Source organism: Euprymna scolopes, chromosome 21, assembly GCF_053919585.1.
Source record: "Euprymna scolopes isolate OS-2025 chromosome 21, ASM5391958v1, whole genome shotgun sequence".
In the NCBI taxonomy this organism is placed as follows: Eukaryota; Metazoa; Mollusca; class Cephalopoda; order Sepiida; family Sepiolidae; genus Euprymna; species Euprymna scolopes.
The window spans coordinates 90,934,615-90,961,046 of record NC_136502.1 but is presented as its reverse complement, the minus strand read 5'-3'; the positions used below and the strand labels follow the sequence as shown (position 1 = coordinate 90,961,046).

The window sequence follows — 26,432 nt, the reverse complement described above, 5'->3', positions numbered from 1 at the left end:
CCTTTATTTCCTCTAAGTCCAGATTGGGTTTGGTCTGGCACACATCTTATCTAATTTTACACCCATATATTATTAATGCTCGTTTTTTAATGGATTCTTCCCCTTTCCAACAGCATAGAAATCTCACATTATACATTCATATATATATATATATATATATACATATATATATATATATATATATATATATATATGTATGTATATATTCTATTTGCATATATATATATATATATATATATATATATATATATATATATATATATATGCACACAATGTGCATTATATATAGAAGACTTGGTGATAAATGATTCTTATTTAAATATCTGTTTAAGATAATCTATAAAGGAGGAATTCAAAAATCTTTAAGTTTATATAATTAAAAACAAAAAAGGAAAAAATAATTGCAAACATAAATAAATTGCATACATTATGAAGTATAGAACCCATAATTTTTCACAGAAAAATATTATGGGATATATTCAGATTTAGCACTTTGAAGAAATTGATCCATATTTTCCACCCAAACATGTCCTTAAAATGAAAAGAAGAAAAGAAAGAAAAAAAAGAGAAAGTTTTGCTCAATTATCTGCATTATAAGATAGAATTGCTTCAGAGTAAAACAATATATAACACTAGGTCAAAAGTTGACGAAAACCAGCCACCACAAGGGAGCACAAATAGCCATGAATAGATGTGTGGTTTTCACTAATAGGGACGCATTAAGAGATTGACAATAACCTCTCTCAGTTTGATTGCAGAAACAACCAGCAGCTTGTATGAAACAACTGCAGGGTAGCTGTAAAATTTCACAAATTAGAACGATCAGTGAAAAAAAGGGAGGGGGGCACTCTGCAGAGAAATTGACAGATAGAAAAAAAGCAGGGGGGGGAATAAAAGAGGTAGATATAGAAGGAAACTTTAGTCATGCTTATTAGATTTTTAGAGAATGTGGTTGTCATCTATAATTAATTATCATTTATATAAAAGGACAGTTGTTTGTGTGTGTGTGTATGTATGTATGTATGTATGTATGTATGTATATATTGTATATTCAACTTAAAGTTAAAAAAAAAACTACAAAACAAATAACTACAATTTTAGTATGTTCTGGATCAGTGCTGCTGTGGATGAATAATATCTAGAACTTAAAAAAAAAAAAATCTTTTAAGGGGATCAACTGGGTTAGGTTTTGTCAGGGTGGTCGATTTTTCATTCATTTTCAATGTTATCATGTATAATTTGAAAAGAAAATGCTGACGCATTCCTTGAAGAATTTATTATATAAAGGAGAAGTGTATGTGTGTGTGTAGCTAGAGAGGAATGGGCTCAACAGAGGATAAAAAGAGAGATAGGTACAGATAGGGTGAAAAAGTGAAGAAAGAGTGAGGGAAAAAAGAAAGACAGAAGTGGATAAAGATAGGTTACACTTTTTAAAGAGATAGCTCCAGTATCTGGATTACATTTTTTTTTCTAGCATAGAAGAGAAAGGGAAAAAGTTGAGTGAAGGATAAAGAAAATGTTAAGGAGAAGGATGGAAAATGGAATAGAGAAAAAGAGAGAAAGATACAGAGACGGCTAAAAAGAGAAGGAAAAATAGAAATTTTAGTATAAAGATACCACACACATTATTTAACTTCTATCAAATTTTATATGGCTCTCGAAAAACGCTGGGTGGCCTTGCTAGTTGTATAGTCAATCTTAACTTGGATTTATTTATTTATTTTTTTTTTTTTCAGAACTACATTTCCAAGGATATTAATTAAAGAAAAGAGGAAAACATAATTTTAGATATTACAAAAAAGAAATCATTTTTACTACACCTTGATTGTGTGCATATATATATATATATATATATATATATATATATATATATATATATATATATATATATATATAATGTCCCATTCCCTATTTTGCGGCATATAAGACACACATTTGCACCAAACTTATTTTCGGCAAATAATATTATATTTAGTAAAAATAAATAATTTTGGAAAACAAATAATTTTTTAGCTGACATGTTTTGTAATAAATATGGCAAGAGAGAAATTTTTAAAAAAACCAAAAAAATCTTTGTCTTATATGCCCTGAAATATGTTTTTTAGTATAAAGTATTTTTTGCATTATGTAGCATCAGATCGATAACACTTTTATTCTTGCGCAAAAAAAAAGTTTAAATTAAAAATAAATTTGAAGTTATAAAAAAAAAAATTGAGAAAAATTTTTTTTCTTTCTTCATAATTTTTTCCCTTTTTTTCCAAATTTCCTTTTTTATGTGATTTAAAGAAATTTTTGAAACAACTGTATAAAAAAATGTAGTTTTATCTTCACATTACTTGTGAAAAGTAATTTTTTTTTAGATTTAATTAGTATGTTTTTTGTGTCTGTGAGCATATATGCATGTATGTGGATGGATTACTTTATATATATATATATATATAATTTTTTTTCCATTGAAATCGATTTTTCTTCTTGCCATTCTTGTTTTTCCACTGAACAAGCCCAATGTGCTATCACCTTTTCTCAAAATAAATCAATCAAGAACTTGAAAGCCAAAAGAAAAAAAAATTTGCTCAAATCTTGAGATCATGTGACCACTTATTCAACCAATCGAATTGGAACTAACAAAGAACAGAGGCGTGTTCTTTTCCAGGTGTCGCAAAAACATGAAAAAGTTTGTAAAAATAAAACTAACCAAAATCAAAGAACATGAAAATAATGGCAACAATTTTATTTTAACTAAAGATTCCTCCATTACTGTCTGTTAATTTATTATGGGACAGTAAAAGAGGAAGTTTTATAATAAATATTTTTTTTTTTTTTTCAATCACACACACGGCCGGAACAAAATTTCATCACCCTCTGAAACTCAAGAAAAACTTTGATAAAATTTGTTCTTTTTAATAAATATTGATATTTTTTTTAAACAAGGAATCATATATATATATATATATATATATATATATATATGAATGAATGAAAGTTCTGCATAATATGACTGGTTAACCATTTAGCTTAATTTCATCTGCAGTATTTAATATAATCCAAGAAATCACAAAATCTAATTTATTAATAAATGCATTTAACATCATATGATCATTTGGGAATATTTCAACTGCTTTTGTTTTTTAAAATATTTAATATCGTTGTGTGTTGTGTGTGTGAGTATATATATATATAATATTTTTTTTGTTACAAATGTAACCTGCTCTACTTCTGTATTGAGCACTCTTGTATGAACCTTGTTATATTTCACTGGTTACCCTACCTTTGGAAAATAGCAACCTCAAATTATATATATATATATATATATATATATATATTAGTGTGTGAGTTTAAAAGGGATTTTTTATTTAAATATTTATTGTTATAAATTTCTAGCTAAAGGGACATCAAGCAAGATCGACTATCTTGGATTGGATCTGTTCTAAGAGGTTGATTTTCCAGTTTATTGATATATAGATATAGTAACAACCTCATAACTTTTAATTGTGGGGATAATGTTTTATCAAATAAAAATACTTTTTTTCTAATACGTTTTGCTGAAGTTATAAAAAACACCGTAAAAATTTTAAAATGAACATTTAAACTTATTGTACTTTAGTATTAAAATATTAAAGCAAAAAGTTTAAATGTTAATTTTTTTAAAAACCTTTCTATGTTTTTGTTGTAAGTTAAGAAAAACATGCAGAAAAAAGTATTTAAAAAAATTCTTTAAAAAAATCTTATTTGTAAATAAAAACTACAAAAAGATTTTTTTGAAGTTAAAAAAATATATAATTTCTTTCTACAAATGTGAGGACTGTTTTACCTATTTAACTACCAATGAATAGAATAAAACATATTGCACAGGTATTAATAAATTATATATACATATATATAATGAAAATAAAGTGAGTCTTACAACACCTGCAACCAATCTGACACTACATATAATCTGATGTAAGAAAGAAAAAGACCTTGAATTCTCGACAAAACAGATTAACATAATTCAATACAGTAAATCTCAATTATAACAATTAGACAGCTAAAACGACAGACTTTCATGGTCAGTATGGACTGAAGGTCTGTGGTTTGAGCCTCGAGGTTGGTAGATTGATTGAATAAAGTCACACTGATGACTCTTCAAAAGACGAAACACTATATCTGTATATATAAAGAAAATTACACGTGAGAAGATGGTCTTTGTAATTCTCTATAATATTACCAAAAACTGATGGCCCATTTGATTGGAGAAAAATAATTTTACTTCGATAGGATAAAATACTTGTAGAAGAAAATGATTTTCAATGTCACAGAGAATAGTCAAACAACTTGTAAACGTCACATTTTTAAAAAATACTATAACATCATAAGCGATCTGGTTTTTGTTAAGGCAATAGACTTTCAAACTATGTAACAGGTGTGGTATCAGTTTATTTCTACAGCTATGTTTCAGCTGTGACTTGGAAAACTGAAAAGTCAAAAGTTAAATTTTCAAATTAAGTATTTGAGACTTCCATACTTCCGTTAGAGACACCTGATACAAACAAATTCATCACAACGTTTCCATCACATCTATCAGTGTTTTTAGATACTGAACAATATTGAAGTATCAATAGGTTTAACAACCATAGTTTCCATTCCAAAAAAGAATCAATTTCAGAATTCATTTAAAAAAAAAAAAAAAGAAAAGAAAAACAAGCAATGGAATTGAACTCTCTAGATTTTGAAATCAAATAATTGTTTATTTTTCTCCTTTCTTCTGGATAACCAATTAAAATTCATGGACCCCTGTCTGGGAAGGTATTTTGGGGGAAGAATAAAATTTTATCTTTCTCAGGTATTTTTCAATCACCATAGCTACTTTCTTTTTTTTTTTTTTTGTTTTTGTTTAGAAAGTGAAAGGGGTGACATTTTGAGATCTGGCAGGAGAGTGACTGCTGTTGACCTCGGATGTCATCTCTGGATACCAAGAGGTGGACACATTGGGCTTTAAAGGGAAGTAATAAGAAGAAGAAAGAACGAACGAACATGATTTAAAGATGCACACGCATGCATATACGTATGCAGACACGTTTTCTTCTTAGTATTTTTTCATTGTTGTTATCTTTCAAGACGGTTGTAAGTTAAAGAATAGAATGCATATTCAAAAAAGTGTTGTTTTTTTTTTTAATTGAATGACATACAGACAGACAAAAGAACAAAACACAAAGGATGAAATCAAAAATATGCAAAAATATTGTTTTTTTGTTTCTTTAAAAAAAAATAAATAAATAAAAGGAACAATACATAAACAATAAACAAAATAAAAAAAAAAAACGAAGAAGCATTGTTTTTATATGCTGTCTTTAAAAAAAACGGCAAAACATTCACATGGTGCTCCGTTCTCTCCAACCCTGCCCTCGTCCCTCCCTATCCCCCCCTCCCAATTTATACTTCAAAAATCCCCATTCTTCATCATGGAAACAACAAAATGACAAAAAAAAAAAAAAGACAGAGAGGAGATGAGAAAATCTATTTTTTTCTTATAACCTCAAGCCCCCTCCCTATATCAGGGTCGTATCCCAACCCCGTGACCTTTGTTTCCCTCTCCATCCCGACATCAATACCCCTCTCTTACGTCACTACTTATAGAATTCTGCACTTTAATAATAAAATTTTAAACACCATTGCCTGAATCTTCTTCTTGTTTTTAATTTTGAAAAGTTGTAAAATTTCATCATCACAGTTTTTCCTGAAAAAAAATTTTTTTTTAATTTATTTTGAAATCCATGTCAAGCTAAAAGGCTAAATTCTTGCTAAATGTAATGTAATAAAAATAATAAAAAGTAGAAATATTATTTGAAATACAGTGGAATGGAGAAGTTGTAAAATGTAATTGTTTGCATGTGGATTTTTTTTTTTATAATGATGTCAATCATCGGACAATGAACCATGATGAAACTGGTAATCAAATACTTTTGAAAGTGGGTTCACGCATTTAAATCATAAATATTGTGTTTTACATTTTGTTTGAAATTCAATCGATATTATTCAATAAATAAAACTGAATCAGGATACTCGTACCCTGAATCAGACAGCAAACCTACGGAAAGCCAAATGTCGACTACCTTTTCACTAGGTATCCCAAATCAAAATTATATTTTCATTATATCTAAAAACGAGTAATGTGGGAACATGGACCTTTGCAAAAAAAAAAAAATAAAAATGATACAAAATTTATTTTGGTAGCTGAAATAACCGTCGATTTATGACCGTTCAATGTATGTTTGAAATTAGAAAATTTACCATTTTGTGTGCTCTTGTTTCACAAGACATTATCCAGGGTATAATGAAAAAAATGCTCCATACAAGTGAAAAAATCCTTACACCATGTATCATGTCATCTTGTGATAATTGAAAATTAATCATAATGGAAGCACAAAATTATTAGATTGAAACATTGGGAAAAAAAACTTTCAACAGAAACCAATTATTTGAATTATTCAAACAACTGTTCTCATCTCAAGTATTATTTTACACAAGGACATGTGGCATAGGAGATAAGATACTTGGTAAAATGAAGCTGTGACACCCTTGTTGAGGTTGAATGGTCAATGCTCAGAGTACAATTTCAAATTACTTAGGACTTCTACCCGGTCACGGTGGATGGAACAAGAGTATGGTACTCCCACGGATTAAATAAAGGGTTTTCTTCAAAATTCTGTGCAGATTCCTAAATTCATTCAAAGATTTCTGAGTTCAACAAGATACACCTGAAGAAGATGGGCAGTTATATTGACCGAAACAATGTGAGAATAACATTCAAGATGAGAACAATAATCCAAATCAATCAAATACTACGAATTATCAATATTTGTCAAAAATTCAGAAATAAAAACCAATAAGAATTGAGTGGTAGCTTCAACTGGAGAATTTTTTGTCTTGGTCCCAAAATCAACAGAGATTAAACAATTTCTGTAATAAATGGTTCTGTTAATTGTGGTGTAATGTGTGTTATGTCCAGTCCTAGGAGGTTCACCCTCTCAGGTTTTGCCTTCTTTCTTTGAGAAGGGGTTAGTTTATTGCTAATCGCTTGAAGTGCCTCTGTCGGGGAATGCCAATGGGGCTATACAGGTATCTTTTGCAGAGTCAGAGGGCTCCTTTTCTGAAACGCTGACTTTTCAACTCCACATTCCGACACTATTTTCACATTTCTTGCAGTGGGAGGGAAGTAAATATCAAGTTGACAACAAAGTTCTTACGATTTTTAATTTCTAAATTTAGATGAACATATCTCAGCTCAAACAAAAATTTATTGATCGAAATAAGCACCATCAGAATCAACACACTTTTGCCAACGCAAAACAAGTGTATTTATGTGAGTAACGTAAAAATCTTGCGTTCTAGTGGCAATGAAGTCGCTGAAGGCGTTTTTCATATTGATTAAGTTTTGAAATATTTCTCACGTGAAAAGTTGTCAAGATGTTTGAAAAAGTGGTAGATGAGAGATCTGGAGAGTATGGTAGATGAGGCAGAGTTCCATAACCCAATTCATTCAACTTTTGTAGGGCAGTCGGGCATTGTCATGGAAGAGAATCAGGCCTTTTCTGTTAACTAATGCTGGGTTTTGTTGTCGAAGTTTCTGATACATTTCATCCATTTGTTGACAGTACTTGTTCACTGTAATTCAAAAAACTGTAATGGATAAGACCACCAAACAGTCAGCATGATCTTTTAGTGAAACTCTGGAGCTTTGTCAGCATCTAAGCACTAAGTTAGGCTTTGCCGGTTGTCATAAAAAATCCACTAATAAGAAAATTGTGTGAATTTGTTTTTTTTTTTCCATCTTATATTCAACGTTTTGAAAAGACATAATTGTTTTAAAACAATTATAATTTAAATTATTAGCTAGAGCGAAAAATGCTCTTAAAAATGATATATAAAGTAAAGGTATTATAATGAAAACTTATTTGAAAATACATCATTTGAAATTCCACAAGAACTTTCTTTTCAACCTAATACCTAGAAGTGAGTAGTAGGCTAATCATTGAAGTCATTGAATAGGTGAAATTTGCCTGTTTATATTAAGACCAATTCATGTGTCAGCAAAACGAATTATTTATATAACTTGGCTCATTTTGCCAGATTTCTGTCTACAACTGTTTGCTTAGGATAGGTACTGTCCCCTTTTCACGGCAGACGCAACAGACAAGGACAGTTGTAAAAATGCACCATGTGCACTCTCCAGCTATGATTGTCTCCCTTCTTTGTTCCGAGCTAAGTTGTAAAAGGCAATTATCTGCATGCAGATTCTTTTTGTATTATGCTGGACAATTATAAAACATGTAATCAAATAATTCTAATGTTACATAGTTGGTCCAGGCAATGCCAAGTTAGCTGGACGATTATTATTATGACCTTTATTGATATTTGTAAAAATAGAAACAGAAACAATATTATAAAGGCAAAATAAATATTTACAGATAAAATTATTTATGTTAAAATAGTTGCCAAAAATGTTACCTTGGTGAAAATGAATGTTAGTTTTCATAACTAACATAAACAAAATTACATGGCAGTGGATCATCCGATTTGTGTCTTTGGTCATGTGGAGCTAATGACGTAACGAGATAGTTAAAGATACAAGTAGAGAGATTAGTTCGATACTCAACATGCCCATGTAAGTCAAAGGGGTGAAATAGCAAAATGTAAACTTATATGAAGTGTGCCCAAATTCCGAAACGGGACCCAGCATGGAAATAAATGATTATATCCAAGTATAATTCACATCTTGATGTGTCCCTTTTCAAATAAAAAGCATCTTTAATTGCAGAAAGAAGAAAGAAACTTTGTGAAGGTATGTGTCTTATGCTGGTGATATAACTGACAATGTATCTGTCTCTTTGGTAAAGAGTGTGTAATTTGTTCTTGGCAATAGTTGTTATACACACTGTCATGAAAATATCCACACTCATGAACACTAGAGACGATTAACAGGCTTTAAACACACAGTCAAGAACTAAACGACCACAATGTTAAAACGTATACATATATCGACACGTCATGTTAAAAAGACATCAGTTATAGAGACCCTGTTTATATAGACAACAGCTACGCAACACAGTATGTTAATCAATTTGAAATACTGCATCGAGATTGGAAATAAAGGAAGAATCTTGTGCGGCTGATGTAGTAATGAAGACATTTTATCTAAAAATACAAACAAAATAGGCGTTAAATAAGTTAGGGGGACACACAGAATTTTTGAGGAGAGAATCACATCAGCATGTTGAAGATTGTGATTTTTCTTTTGGGGTTGGTTAGTGCAAGAAGAGTTCAAGGGTTAAGTTGAAAGAAAGAAAGAGAAAGAGAGAGTGTACGAAAGAAAGAGAGGAAGATATCTTTTCTCTCGTATGCAAGTCAGTCTGATTTCCAATTTTGGATGGAGCAGACACGTCAAGATTGGCAAAAAGATGTGTCGGAAAAAGAAATGGAAAAAGAGTTAAGAATGGCCAATAATAAATAATGTTGAACTGTCAAGACTGAGAAAGAAATAAACCAAGCGTTAATTAAAAGAAGCCTCCAACTTGTTATTTTGTGCATGCGGTTCCGTTTGCAGTTATGAATGACAAAGCCAAGTGTCAGAAAAAAGGTATGTTACGTTTGGTTATACACTCATATAAGACATTATGAACACAGCCATATATAGACACTAGACATATCACAATTATATACATGGATACAGACAAAAAGACACACATAATGAGATAGACCTACGAATTCTGACCAGATGTGATGGTCCACTTCATTAGCAGATAAAGCTACAAGCCATATAGAGGCAAGAGCCAGGATTATTGTTACATTATGTTTCACAGTTCTCAGCCAGGTTTTCAACTGACTTCTGCATCATATTTTCCAACCCTGAGGAAATCATCTGGGTGATGATGAAGAAAGTGACTGAACTAACAACGACACCTCAAGAGGAGAGCTTGCTGCAAACCTCTTTAATGGTTCGATCACATTTTTTTCGTAAAATATGAGACCAGAGAAATATGAGTTTACACATACTAGTCAGAAAAAAAGTGAAACATGAATGTATGCATATTTGACTATTGTAGCTGGCAATCAATAGAAAATATTGAATTATTTTCCAGCAGAAAAGTGAAAAATATTCTCATGTTTTATAATACATACAAAAAAAATCTGGGTAGATATTTTTATGTATATATATATATATATATATATATATATATATATATATATATATATGGAGAGAGAGAGAGAGTGTGTCGTCAACTAACATATTTCCTAACTTCTGGTGTAGCGTTACCGAAAACAGTGACAGGGCAAATCAGTTTCTTCACTTTTATTGTTCTTTAGTATTTCTATTGTGAAACAATTTATTGAAATAAAATATAAGGAAAGGACATTATTGAAAAGTGTACAATAAAATTAACAAAATTATTCAAAAATAAAAAATAACACAATTAGTCTTTTTTCAATAGTCATCTACAAAAATTCCTGTAGGGGTGGAGAATCAAAGCCAAATATTATGTATTGGATACGTTTTTTCATGATGTTTGAAATTTTATTTTGATTTCAATAATTTTATTTTTTATACTTTCATAAACATATATTTATTATATAAATCCAAATAAACTTTTATTTTTAAAATTAAAAAAACAAAACTTTTTTAAAATTTCATAAACATACTTCTTATAAAATTTAAAATAAAATAAAAACTTATTTTATTTTGTTAGTGCAAATAATGAATAATTGTGTTATTTTTATCTGTATAATTTTATTAATTTTTATTGCATATTTTTCAATAATGTCCTTTTCTTATATTTTATTTCAATAAATCGCTTCACAATAGAAATACTGAAGAACAATAAAAGTGAAGGAAATGATTTGTCTTGTCACCGCTTCCGGTAGCGCTACACAGGAAGTTAGCAAGTATGTTAGTTGACTATAACCTATATATATTTTTTTTTTTTCTTCACTCCACAAAGACTTAATCCCAAAGACTTTAACATCTATAATGAAGAAAAAAAAAAAGAGGGAAAAAATCCACTAAAAGCAAGTCTTCTTTGATAAGAGCGTGTTAACAAAAGTCTCAGAAAAAAGGGTTTTTATCATTTAATCAAATTTTCCTTGGCATTTTCTGATTTTCAAATAATTTTAATTTACCTACGAAATGTCTTCTAAGATGTGACAAGTTTCCTATATATATATATATATATATATATATATATATATATATATATATATATAACAGCAAAATGAAAAAGTAGGCAAGAAACAAAAAAATGTTACCAAAGGCAAAATAATTTACTCTTCTACCTACCTGAATAACTTTGTGTTCTCACTTATTTTAAACTGTTTATTTACTTTGAAACAAGTAGTTTGGAGTCAGAACAAGAGTTAGAACATGAAAGCAATGGCTGATATGAGAGTCATTTAGAGAAATTAAACAAAATATTGGTAGAATATTACATCTTCATACAATTTATGACATTTATTGGGTGGGTTTCTCTCAGTATTTTGTTTAATTTCTGATTTTTGAACGATTATTGAGACTTATCAGATTAGTCTTGTATCAATCGATTTTTTCTTGTTCTAATTTCTGCACTACTTGTGTTTCAAAGTAAATAAACTCTTTAAAATAAGTTAAAGCACAAAAAAAAATTATTCCGGTAAAGAAAATACTATCTTGCCTTTGGTAACATTTATTTGTTTTCTTTTACCACTTTTTCGCTTTGTTGTTGATACTGCAAAATGGCCAACAATCTTTTCTACAACCAATAATGTATTTGTTTCAGGTTCACTTTCCTCCTCTGACAGAATCAACGAGAGCCGCATAAACATTGAAGGGGAACGGTTTCTCAATAAATAAACAAACAAATAGGAGGAGTCATAATTATCTCCATTATTTCAATTTTTATAATTTAAAACTTAATTGCACATCATGTTAAGGAGACGTTTTGGAACGAGTTGGGGTTATAAGAATACCAAGAGTGTGAGTTTTCAACAGACAAAGTAGTTATAGTCAATGTTGGATGTTTTGGAATTCTAGAATTCAGAATTTTTGGAATCCTTGGCATTGGAGTCAGACCTTATACTATGCAATTCTGGTAACATGATGTTTCCAAATGGTTAACTATTTATGTCTGTACTTTACAAATTCAAAATCACCCAACTTCACTGATACAACAGGAACTAATGCATTTCTAAATTTTTGAGATGAGGATTTATTATTCATAGTATTTGGATTCTTCGGACTACTGTTCTCATCTTGAGTGTTATGTTCACAATGTTTCGGTCAATGTAAACTCTGACCTTCAGGTGTGTCCTATTGAACTCAGGAATCTTTTTTAAAGTACTTGGTAAAATTCAGTTGTAAGTCACATTGTTCTACAGGTTGAGGGTTCAATCCTCAGGGCAGACAACACTAAAAATACAATCATAAATTACTTATGATTGCTACTCAGTCATGACTGACAGAATGAGAGTATACTAATCCTGTGGATTAAATAAAGGGCTTTGTTTGAAATTCCGTGCAGATTCCCGAGTTCGACAAGAAGGTCAGAGGTTACATCCCGAGTTCGACAAGAAGGCTAGAGATTACATCGATCGAAACGTTGCAAAAATAACACTCAAGATGAGAATAGTAATCAGAAAAATCAAAATAATACAAGGAGCTTCTACATGATATAGCTGTAAGCTAATTCAAAACAGATATGAAATCAATGACTACCAGTGATTTTACCACTTTTAATAATATGTACTTAAAAACTGTCCCTGTAACTTACTTCTTACAAGAACTGGCTATTCAGAATGAAATATTGATTTTGTACAACAGATGCTATCAACAGAAAAAAATTATAGAAACAAACTTTATTATGTAACTACCCATTTCAGGATGGGTAAAATGAATTCCTTTAACAGAACGGTTTGCACCATTTTTATGTTTCTTTATAAAATTAAAATCAAGATCTATATATCTATAAAAGTGAAATTGTGTCTGCGTGTACATTTCCCTACCAAACTACTCGGTCAGTTTTCAGTCTACAGACTCGAGATTTGACATAAGGGGTATTGAGATTTGGGAAAATCTTTTTAATCGGTTTTCAGTCAGAAATTTAGCTGTCAAGGGGTTAAAGTTCAACGATTTGACCTTTGAAAACTCTACCAAACTCCTCTGCCAATTTTGGGTCTAAACACTTGAAATTTTAGATGTAGGTTACTTGGACATGGATCAAACTTTTTAATTTGATTTGAGCCCAAAACAATAAATGTTAAGCGGTCAAAATTGCGGTCAAAATTGCGGTCAAAATTGGGGTCAAAGTTTTTAAAAATTTGACCTCTGCGGTCTCTACCAAATTACTTAGCCAATTTTTGGTCTAAACATTTGAAATTTTACATAAAGTGTATTCAGACATAGGGCAAGCTTTTTAATCAGTTTTTGCCTGAAAATTTGGCAGTCGATGGGGTCAAAGTTCAAAAGATTTGCTTTTTGTGGTCTCTAGTAAACTATTAAGCCAATTTTTGGTCTAAACATTTGAAATTTTACATAAAGGGTATTCAGACATGCAGCAAGCTTTTTAATCATTTTAGGGCGAAAATTTGGCTGCCAAGGTCAAAGTTAAAAAATGTTGACCGTTGCAGAATCTACCAAACTCCTCTGCCAATTTTGAGTCGAAACACTTGAAATTTTAGATGTAGGTTACCTGGACATAAGTCAAACTTTTTAATATATATATATACATATGCACATAAAGTTATGAACAGTAGATAGGGACTGAGCAAGCCGGGCTGAACTGCTAGTTATGATACAAAACCTTATGCCTAGAATCTGTATTCCAATTTTAATCAAAATAATTACATTATTCTGATTCTATAAAATCTAAAAAAACTTAAGGTTAAGATGTCTTAAAAAGAAATTAAAATTCAGGGGATTTTGATTAATTGGTGTCTAATGACTGGATTAAATTAAATAATAATCTGAAATACAAAGGATGTTCCAAAGGTAATGCCTTCTATTTTTTTTTTTTAGCCGAATGAATCAGAGGGGATTGTAAATTGCATTGAACTTATGCATTTATCATCTGAAAGTTTAATTTCTCTATTTCAGATATTGACCATGTGAGACTCTAAGAAAGCAACCGCTGTCATGGACGTGCATCAGAAGCAGAGGAGCATCATTGAATTCATCCATGCAAAAAAGTTGAACCAATCAACATTTCCCAGCACTTGTTTACGAAGTCAATGCAGTTGATATCAGCACAGTTAGGAAGTGGCTTCGTCGATTTTCAGAGTGGCAACTGAGAAGTAAGTGATAAAACATGCTTCAGACTTTTATGACCGAGTCATTGGAAAAGGCAGGAAAAGTGCATTGAGAATGGTGGTGACTATGTAGATAAATAAATTGTGGAACACAAAAGGTTGCTGGTTTTAATAGTACCACTCCCGTCTTCGTTACTCTTCAACATTTTAGTTTTTTAGTTATAAAACAGAGGGCCTTACTTTTAGAACAACCCCCATATCTATCTATCTAGCTGAAACCACTGTCAATTTTCCCCACTCTTTATCTGTGCCTAAATCAAAACGTAGATTCCATGAACAAAGCTTCTTTCTTAGAACTGCATGCCTTTGGAACTCTCTACCGCTTGCCTGTTTCCCTCCTGACTTCATGGATGTCTTCAAGTCCAACATAAACAAATTCCTGATGAACCGCCCCCTTAAGTAATGACACTTTATCAAATCTCCAATACTAATGAATACTGCAACACTACTATCCCATTGATTACTGTACACAAAATAACCCTTATCCCCGAGTGGGTTTTGGGCCTTGATAAGTGGTGACCTCCATGTAAAAAAAAAATTTTAATTTTAAAATGGTAAGTTGTGCTTGCATTACATCCCTTAAAAACCCTTTCAAATACTCTGAAGAAACTGAAACTTGAGCATTATGTATTTTAATACTTCTTGTTAAAATTTCCCAAAAGTCAAAGTATTTGAATTTTCAAAGTTCTTTCACACTGTTTTCCACATCTGTTTTCAATAAAACTAAATTAAATTAAATATAGCCCACATTATGACCTCTTGCGTCTGGCAGCTGTGTTTCAAATTTCATCATTATCGATTAAACATATACACAGACCTAACTTTGTATGAATAAAGATACATTTATTCTATGCTAAATCATGACTATTAAGGGGAGGTAATTCTGGTAAGACAATGGCACATCAAAGTATTGGGTGGAAAAATTATTGAAATGTAAACAAACTGTTAAATAATGATGAATATTATAAAAAGATTGAAAAATAATGGAATGGATAAAATTTACGTTTGTGTATGTCCATGAAAGGCTTTCCTGTGGGGGTTCCTAGAGAAGTTTTCACATACTTCTCAGATTATCTCAGATTCGCAAATGGACATAGTCTCTATATTTTTTTTTGATCGAATTTTAAAAAATTCCCTTTCGAGTATTTGTGTCTTTTTCGTATAAATAAAGCAAAACTAATCGAACGCAAACACCTGGCCTTCTGGCCGGGTAGTATCTGTTCTGTAATTAGTCCTTGGTCAATGTAGCAGAAACCCTTCATACTGGGATAATTACTATTTATTTTGATACTGCCAGAGTGCCCCCTCTTTTGTGGGAGCTACTTTTCCTCCACATTAAAAACAGCCTTTGTGGGAGGTTTAAAAGCAACGCCATTTCTGCAAGTCATCTTTTTGATTGACTACGTTAAATCTGAACGCTTTACACTTACGGTTGTGTCATGGCATAGTGGTAAGACGTCAGATTTTCTTTCACTTTCTTTTCCGCCTTCGTGTTACGGGTTCAAGCTTGCCTGCCTACCACCACTTTTTTTTTTTTTTTTTTTTTTTTGCTCAATACACACCTACAAACCCCCGGGCAACACCGGGCACCCAGGCTAGTAAACAATAAACCTGTATAAGGTTTTTCACTTTACTTTTCTTATTATTTTGTTTAAGCTGAGATTGGGACATCCTACTGGATGCAAAACATTCACCTGCTATCCCATAATTCCAACCAAATGATCTTTTTAAGATTCTAACCGTCCCTTTTGTAATTGTTTGAATCTCTCTTGCACTTAGTTCACTGGGTATAGTGAGTGTTAGTAAATGTGATATGAATGATGGCAGTTGCTTGTTGGCCAACTTGAATGTGACAACTGTTTATCTCTAATCAACAAACATAGTATGTCTTTCAAGTAGGTGGAGGAAGGGGGTGGGGTTCTTCTGTGACTTTGTGAAGGTGATACAGGGATTCATGTGCGCTTACACGTAACAAGTCGCTATAAAAAAAAAATTTTTTAACTATTTCGCTGTAAATAATTTACATGATTAAATGGAATTTTCCGAATTATTTATATACAAAATCTATAAAACATATGTTAACCATTTTCAACAAATTTGGTTTTCTATGAAGCATAAAAAAAACAAAAACATCTCCACGACTTCCTTGTTAGTGATTATCTTGAAAAGAAAAACATTTTAACATGCCTAAACATTGAGGATAAGCCAGAAAAAACTGGGTAAAAGTGCAGAATACTTATCTACCGACCTATATACTTTTAACACATTGAAACTTTGTGCAATATTTTTTTATTTCAAAATTTGTTTTCAATGTTCGTTTGGTTGATAACATTAAGATAGGCACCGCCAAAAATGGCCGAAAAATCAAGTTGTTGTTTTTTAAAACGAAATTACATTTATTAAAATCCATTATTTCTGAGTAACTTTTTTTTTCCAGAAAGATAAAACCCTGAATTTTATCATATAGAAAACAGAATAATGTAAAACATTTTCTACTATTTTTAATTAAATTTTCCCAAAAAGTTAACAATTGACATTTTTTGTCTTGCACAAAAAACGTACATAAATATTTAAAAAAAAAGAGGTTTTTGAAATAATTAATTTATTTATTTGTTGTCTAACTAAGATTTAGGATGATTTTCTATGAGAATATGCAAAAATATTATAATATAAGTACCTGGATTTCAAATAATTCCACTTATTCATATAGGCAACCAGTTACTTTGCGTCGATCTAGAGTCTAGATCGACAATGTTTACGTTTGTATTTGATAAAAAGCAAACTATGGAAGACCAAACAGGCCAAAAAAAACTTATTTTTCAGTGACAAAAATTTCAATGTATTATTAATGCTGAGGCTGGCCAATACCAGATGGGTGACCATTTGTATGAGTTTGGTTTTTAATGTGTATGTGTGTGGGGGCCAGGCTCCCCAAAATGGCGGGGGGGGGGGGCAATTTAAAGCAGAATAAAAAAAAATTATTTCAGCGCGTTTGGTCCACCATAGTCGAAAGGCGGCAAACGTTTTCAAACGGGATCGAAAAAATTATGCTATTTTTAACACAAAGGGCACAATATTTATCGAATTTTTTTTTTTTTTTGTATCGATTCTTCAAAGCATGCCCTGTTTAATAATGGTCATGCATTATTCGACTCGCTAAAAAAAATTGTTAATTTATTTATCAAAGATTTTAAAATGGCTTTTTTCGTATAAATATTAAAAAAAATTTTTTTTGTTTTGCTTAACTTAAATTAATTATTTTACTTAACATATTCACCGAATTTCACACTTCAAAACTCAAAAGCGGGATAATTAAACACAATCGAAGTTCTGATATTCAGACGTCAAAATAAGGTATGCAAACAATTTTTTTTTTTTTTTAATCTATAATTCTGTCCCTTACAACAACACAATATGTTGTGTTCAGTTTCAGATGATTATTTTAAGAATATTTGTACCCCCTCAAAACAAGGGGAGGTTGTAAGCAAAAAAATATATATATATAAATATCCTTTATGAAAAATAAGTACACTGTTATAAAGTTCATTCTTCTCTTAATAATCGCTGAAAATTTCGTATTGATTGGATAATTACCTGATTTTTGGTAGATTTTTAAAAAGACGGTCCGTCAAAAAGTATTTACCTGCTCCCCCCCCCCCCCCCCGTTTTGGCGGTGCCTACATTAAGACCTTAATTCAGTTAATTATTGAAAAGATAGTAAAGACAATTACTAACCCTACCACTAACCCTAAGTCAGAGTAGCAATCCCCCCTCCCCCAAGCTTGCAAAATGTCACTTAATTGCCTAAGTTTATCAAGGTAAAGCCATTAAAAAGAAAAACTTCAAGCCATCTTGTTTTTAAATGATACAGTACACTGCTAACGACACCTATTGGGAATGTTTGGAATATAAGATCAGCAAGGGGCAGACAATCGATTTTCCACGCTATAGAAAAAAAAAAAAAAAAACGTTTTTGAGGATGTTGAAATTCAAAACATTCCCAATTGGTGTCGCTAGCAGTGTATCATTCAAAAACAAGATGGTGTGAAGTTTTTCTTCGATAAAATGTCTCATAATATTTGATTTTCTTAAATAAAAAAAAAAAACTACTTGATCGATTTACGTGATTTTTGGAATATGACATCTTCATGCACTGACAAGTACGTACTACATTATAAAGATTTTTTTCAGATTTTTATAGTAAAAAAGATTACTTGTGGACCATTTATAGACTTGCACCATACATTAAAATTATATTTTTTTTATTCAATAAATGTTTCGATTTTCATATATTTTTGTGTTATTTATTTCGTTATATTATATAACATATATAACTTATATATTTTTACGTTATCGTAAACACTTGTTTATATTTGAGGTTCACATAATGGCCGCTAGATTTCATTTCTCTTTCGAAGAACAGGGGTCGATAACTCGTCTCTGTTGCTATGTCACTGTCATGCAGAAGTGCCAAACTTGAAAATACTATTTAAAAAAAAAAATAGCGCGAATCTATAGGTGAAGGTGCACTGCACTAGTGCACTGCAGTCACTGCACTAGTACCAATTTTTTTCTCGCAATCCACTCACAACATAAATGTTATCAAAGGCAAGATAAGTTACTCTTCTACCTACCTAGCTGGATTAGTTTTTAAATGCTTTATTTTATTTTAAAACATTTATTCAGTTCGAAAAAGAAGTAGAGTGTTGCGTAAAAAAGAAGTAGAAAATGGCCGACACGATAATGTTACCGTGACATTTATTAGGTGAGTATTTTGTTTTCTCTTTTTAAACGATTATTAATAGTTTTTTTTTTTAATATCGTGTCAAAAAATATATTTGGTACTGGTCGCGGTAAGAGTTCCCTGCCGAACACCCTCCAAAAACAACGATGTCTCCCGTTTCTCGCGCAGCCGCAAAGGACATGTTTTAGTTGCCATAGTAACAACACTTTTTATCGACATTGTTTTACTGTTTAAAGACAGTACTACACATTTATTAATAATATCTCACTTTTAATCACTTTTATCGACTTTTTAAAACTTTTTTTTTACACTTTTTAAATGACAACGTTAATGTTTATGAATATTGAAATAAAACATTATGTTTATGAATATTGAAATAAAACATTACTACACATTTATTAATAATATCTTTTTTTTTTTTTTTTACTGTTTTACTGTTTGTGTCACTTTTATCGACTTTTTCTTTTATGAAACTTATCGGCGGTTCTTGAAATTTACTTACCACAAAACTTGTCGGCGGTTCTTGAAATTTACTTACCACAAAATGATGATAGAATAATAAATTTACTTACGTTTAATCAATGTTATTTTCTTTTTTAAATAGCATTTTCTTTTTAAATGACGACGTTTTTACTGTTTATGAATATTAAAAGAAAAATAATTACTAAACATTTATTAATAAGAAAATGGGTGCTAGTGCACTTATGATCCGCGCTATATTTTAAATCGTATTTCTAAGCTTAAAGTTTAATGTTTTTTTATTCAATTGTAAGGTTAAAGTAGAGAATAGGTACAAAACACCCTCCCCGTGTTAAGAATGGCTTTTTAAATAACGTTATTTCAGCACGGATCAATAAGTGCACTGCACTAGTGCCACAAAATGGTGATAGAATAATACATTTAGGGTTTGTATTACTGTACACATAGATTCGAAAAAGTTGTCAAAAAACAAATATATAACATAAATGTTATCAAAGGCAAGATAATTTACTTTTCTGCCAAACTGGATATATTTTATTAATAAATGTGTAGTAATGTTTTATTTCAATATTCATAAACATAATGTTTTATTTCAATATTCATAAACATTAACGTTGTCATTTAAAAAGAGTAAAAAAAAAAGTTTTGGTATTATTATACAAACACCGTGACAGCGTTAGGGTTAGGGTTAGGATTAGGGTTAGGGTTTAGGGTTAGGGTTAGGGTTAAGGTTAGGGTTAGGTTTAGGGTTAATTCGCTGTCACGGTGTTTGTATAGTTTTACCAAAGTTTTAAAAAGTCGATAAAAGTGATTAAAAGTGAGATATTATTAATAAATGTGTAGTACTGTCTTTAAACAGTAAAACAATGTCGATAAAAAGTGTTGTTACTATGGCAACTAAAACATGTCCTTTGCGGCTGCGCGAGAAACGGGAGACATCGTTGTTTTTAGAGGGTGTTCGGCAGGGAACTCTTACCGCGACCAGTACCATATATTTATTGGGTTTTTTTACATTAAAATGCTTTTAAAGTTTACATGATTGTTTTTAAATATTTTTATTACAAGATATTGAAAGTAAAGATTATTTGGTATTGTTTTTTACGACCTGCCTCAACGTAGCATAAACAACCCCCCCCCAAACTCCCCATGCTAAGAACGGCTTTCGGACTAAACATCCCAACCTCGAAAGCCGTTCTTAACATGAGGAGGTTAGGAGATGTTTAACTACGTTGGGGCAGGTCGTAAAAAAAAAAAATGCCGATTCTTTATTATGTAAACTTTAAAAATATTTTTTCACCGTAATTTTTTAATTTATGTAGCGTTTTAAAAATTCAAGTGGAATTACGTAATAATTAAGTGGAATTACGCGCTTTTCCTCCGTATACACCAGCAAAACTTCCGCAAAACAGAAAGCGGAAGTAAAAAACAGTTTTATTTAACATAAATAAATTTGGGGCTTTTTTTTCAAGTAGGCCGGCAGCAAGCGTCGGGGGACTTTGCTTGAAAAAAGCCAAATTTGGTTTCCTTAAAAAAAAAAAAATAGTTACCTGTTCCTTTCATTCCTAACTGGTCTGAAGGTCGATGTTGATTTTAGGATAAGTTTATATTGGAAAATGATCCCCCACTCTAAATTACTTTCTTAATTCTTTTGTTGCGGATATTTCTATAGTAATCGCCTAAAAACCAGAGTCACTTTTTTTTATTTTTTGCTAAAATATGATATGCGTGACAATAAAAATTCAGCATCTGGTCAAACTTTCAACTCCTGAGAATATTAAAATGGCTGACTTAGTCTGAAATGCATTGTGGTCGATTTAATTTCGCAATTATTTTTAAATAGAATTTTTTAAATTTTCGTTTTATTTTATGCTATTAGATTACTTTTAATAAATATTCGATTAATAGTAAGTAATAAAATTAATAATATTTACGTCACTTAGAAGCAAGAAAACTTTCAACGCGCCATAAAATTTAGTATTTTTTTTTTTACAATAATTTAATGAAATTGGTTCTTTCTATACTTTATAAGTAAAGGAAAAATAATATTAATAACTTACTGATGTTAATGACGAATTTAAGTAAAAATGAGACAAGTAGATAAGTGGGGGGAAATATAGATGAAAATGAGTTTACTAAAATCTTGGATAAAATCCATAAAAAGAAAACATCAAGTTTGTTTACATCTAGGCTAATAGCCGCTATCTTATGTAGCTTTTGAACACCATTTCAGACACATTTCAGTCGTGATATTAAAATGCTACATTGTATCCTATAAGCAACACCATCACAATCGCAACATCTTCAGAGAAAGGGGTTCCTATTTTTCTCTCTATATATTTAGTCCTACCACCACTATCAGTTGTCACCAGAACCAATTTTACATGTTCCACGGATACTGTGATTACACCGACCGTAAACGGTTCATAGATACATACAGATAACATAATCTTTCCAATTTCTGATTAAAAAAATGATAAAATCTCCCTTCCCAAATTATGTCCATTCTGATTGGCTGAGCTCTGAAAATTTACATATTTCGGAATCCAGTTATTCACTTCATAAACGACTGTCACTAGGAGACATATTTTTTGGGCCGGGAGTCAAGTTCATTTAATGCATAAGTCATTACAGACATGTAATATGAAAAAATACAAGGGTGCTTGTTTAGTTTAATAAAGACATTAAAAAATGAAAATATCGAAAAATATTATATTGTACGTACCTGTTATGTAATTAAGTTTTCATAAAAACACTTCACTTAATTTGATCAAGTAGTTTTTGTTTTTTTTTGTTTTTTTTTTTTTACAGAAGAAAATCAAATTTAATCAGATCGATCGTCTCGCGGACATTTTGCCTATTCATGGCAGAGGAAGGAGGTGCCTTAAACAAAAAAGGTATTTTTTCATTTTGTTCTTTGTTAAAGAACAAAACGGAAAAAAGGATGAAAAAAAAACAAGACAGAAACTCTGTAAAATAAGTGAAAAAAAAATCTAGATATTTTTTTCTGCCCACGTTTCAAAATAATCTTGTCAAATTTTGCCAAACTTTAAGCGGTGATAAAGTTACCCTCCTTGGGGTTCCCTTCTCCTTGTCAGCAAAATAGGCATGGCCAAGAGACAATCAAGCTCATAAAAATTTGACTTTCCTCTGTAAAAAAAAAAACAAAACAAACTATTTGATCAAATTAAGTGAAATGTTTTTACGAGAACTTAATTCCATAACAGTTATGTACAATATAATTTTTTTTCCCAATGTTTTCATTTTTTAAGTCTTGATTAAACTAAACAATTACCAATACACGAAAGTGAAACTCGGTTCTCCTTGACTTCTTGTCTCCTAGTTTTTCGTCTGCAAAAATTTTAATCCCATGATTCATTAAACGGACATTAAAATATTTGTGACTTTTACATCCGCATTTTTCCTAGTAACATAAAAAAAAATGCCGCCGTCTTCGTTGACAACAACTACAACGCCTTCATCAAAACATTAACAAAACTGATTTCTTTTACTATAAAACACATTGCATGTACACTGGTGCTGTTTCAAAACTAATATGTATTTATATATTGAAGAGTTTAGCTTCCAAATATTTGTGACTTTTATATTAAGACTAGCGGGGGGGGGGGTACCCGGCGTTTCCTGGGTGTTTGGAGGTGGGGGGGGGGGGTAAAAAAAAAAGTAAGTATGAGGATCGAACCCGAACCGTTGAGGCAAAGTTGGAAATTAAAGTGTGAAAAAAAAAAAAACATGCGACGTTAACCATTGCCCCACCGCGAGATGCTAACGGAAAGACGTTTGAATTTATTTAATTACTTGGATTTAGCAGGTGCCCGTTTTAATGAGTTAATGATGTCAAGTTTGACTGCGGGATAGTATTCATTTACTGCTGAATGCTTTTTTTCCCTCCCCCAAGATGTTATAGGAAAAAGACTAACCCACATGTGGCGAGCGACAAATATTGAATATTTATCTTCCCGAAATCAAGCAAATTAAATAGACAGGCGAGCTTCGTTGTTAACTGTGAGATATTACGATTTATATGTCATATAAAAAGTTTTAAAAAGTTGTTAGGCGAACGACCGCTTCTCTGAAAGAAGCCTTTTGTAGACATACAGAAAAAGCGAACACACATACAAACATACATACATTTTCGCTTCTATATTTATAGACTAGCGAGGGGTACCTGGCGTTGCCCGGGTGTTTGGAGGTGTGTGTGGGGTTAAAAAAAAAAAGTAAGTATGAGGATCGAACCCGAACCATTGAGGCAAAGTTGTGAAAAAAAAAATGTGCAATGTTAACCATTGCCCCACCGTGACATGCTTACGGAAGCACGTTTGAATTTATTAATTACTTGAATTTAGCAGGTGCTCGTTTTAATGAGTTAATGAGGTCAAGTTTTACTGTGGGATTTCATTTACTGCTGAACGCTTTTTTTTCCCCCAAGATGTTATAGGAAAAAGACTAACCCACATGCGGCGAGCGACAAATATTGAATATTTATCTTTCCGAAATCGAGCAAATTAAATAGACAGGCGAGCTTCGTTGTTAACTGTGAGATATTACGATTTATATGTCATATAAAAAGTTTTAAAAAGTTGTGAAGCGAGTGACCGCTTCTCTGAAAGAAGCCTTTTGTAGACACACAGAAAAAGCGAACACACATACAAACATTTTCGCTTTTATATTTATAGATTTTTCCTACAAACATAAGAAAAAAAATAGAATTTTCTTACAAACATAAAAAAAAACAACGCTGACATCTTCGTTGACGACAACAACTACAAAGACGTCTTTATCAAAACATCAACAAAACGGAGTTCTTCTATAAATATAAAAGCGAAAATGTATGTATGTGTGTTCGTTTTTCTGTATGTCTACAAAAGGCTTTTTTCAGAGAAGCGGTCGGTCAGTTCACAACTTCTTAAAACTTTTTATATCACATATAAATCGTAATATCTCAGAGTTAACAACGGAGCACGCCTGTCTATTTAATTTGCTCGACTTTGGGAAGATAAGTATTCAACATTTGTCGCTCGCCGCCTGTGGGTTAGTCTTTTTCCTATAACATCTTGGGAAAATAAAACTAGAAAAAAGCGTTCCCGCAGTAAATAAAATACTATTCCGCAGTCAAACTTGACCTCATTAAAACGTGCAACTGCCTAATCCAAGTAATTAAATAAATTCAAACGTGTTTCCGTTAGCATCTCGTGGTGCTCCAATGGTTAAAACCGTCGCACTCTTTTTTTTTTTCACACTTTAATTTCCAACTTTGCCTCAACGGTTCGGGTTCGATCCTCATACTTACCTACCAAAACATTTTTTTTATTTTACCCCCCCCCCCCGGAGTTTTCATTTACCCAAAACCACACACACCTCCAAACACCCAGGCAATGCCGAGTACCCCTCGCTAGTTTACCATAAAACACACTGCGTGTACAATGGTGATGTTTCAAAACAACTTATTTCATATGTATTTATGTATATTGAAGAGTTCAGCTCCCAAATATTTGTTACTTTTATATTAAGATTTTTCCTAAAAGCATGAAAAAAAAATGCTGACGTCTTTGTCATAACTAAATTGAAGAGGTTAGCTCCCAAATATTTGCATTTAAAAAAATTATTATGCAGAAAGAAAAATACAAAAGTTTATTGAATGAAATAAAACAAACTTCTTTTTTTCCAACAATTTTCTTTACGCTATATATTTCTTATAATAAAATACTGGAACAAATCATTAGAAATATACTCGATTATTTGGAAACTAAACTCTGCAATATATAAATATATATGTGAAATGTGTCTATACTTCGTCACGGTACATTCATTTTGGCCATGGGCGATAGGGCCAGCTTGGCCACGGGTGCCAGTGCCCGCTATCATACTGAGCCAGCAGTGGCTCCCACTAACAACCATAGTTTTTGTTGTTTTGTTCTACAGGTGGAGTGGGGGCAAACTTCCACTGTGTGATGCTGGTACACAGATCCTGCTAGTGTAAAAATGTAAAAATAAAATTATATTTACATTTAAAAGTAGATGAAAACATATTTAGAGTGGGGATGGGGATAAATTTTGCATGTAAATTTAACCTTAAATGATCACCAATTCCCGGTCTACTGTCTAATCAGATAGCGTTTTAAGGAGGTATAACCAGTTGTTTGTTTTTTTAGGAGGGTAAGGGAGATAAATTATGAATGTTTTATTGATGAATTATAACAAAAAAATCCCATTGTAGCAGCTGAAACTTGTTACAATCACAGGCAGGAGCTAATTCTTGCGGCTCAATATTTTAAATCCATTTTCTAAATGGCTTGTCCAATCACAAGCCAGCTCTTAATCACGTGACCGAGTGTATAAAAGGTAAAACCGAGAATACTCTCCCTATACTCCTCTTTCTCCCTACTCTGCCCAGCAGCACACATCACTGGCCAAATTGAGTATAACTCACACTTATTTCCACGTGCGGTGCCCACACGAACATTCTTTATCATGTTGCAGAACTGTTCTCATCGATACACCACACACACACACACCCACTACAACACGTAAGTACACTGAAAACTTTACTCTTTCTTTCTCCTTTAACTGGCTTCCTTCGTCCCGACGACTGCAGGAACATATGGACTGAGCTGTTCTCTCCTCAACAAGCCGGCAATATATTAATTCTATCTTTACACAAGAACACTTCCACCTAATAACCAGTTTCTCTCGTGTACTAATGCTACTAACGAAAATAACAAATAAAGTTGTTTATTAAATGTTAGAATGAGACTTCTTTTCGTTGTCTTCATTATTACATAAACCATTATCTCTAACTCCAGGTGACTGCCTCCTCTCCCAAAAAACAACATTCCATTCCATATTTAGGGAAACCACGTCTCTACGTACTGAATTTTTGGAC

General features: G+C 31.5%; 1 long non-coding RNA gene across 1 annotated transcript in view; it reads right to left on the bottom strand.

Moving 5' to 3' along the window:
- Positions 1-21,328, bottom strand: part of LOC145242574 (uncharacterized) — a 118,369-nt gene extending 97,041 nt beyond the window's left edge. Inside the window, exon 1 of the long non-coding RNA XR_013862768.1 lies at positions 21,082-21,328. This is a non-coding gene — a long non-coding RNA (uncharacterized LOC145242574). The remainder of the gene's footprint in view (positions 1-21,081) is intronic.
- Between the last annotated feature and the right edge of the window lie 5,104 nt (positions 21,329-26,432).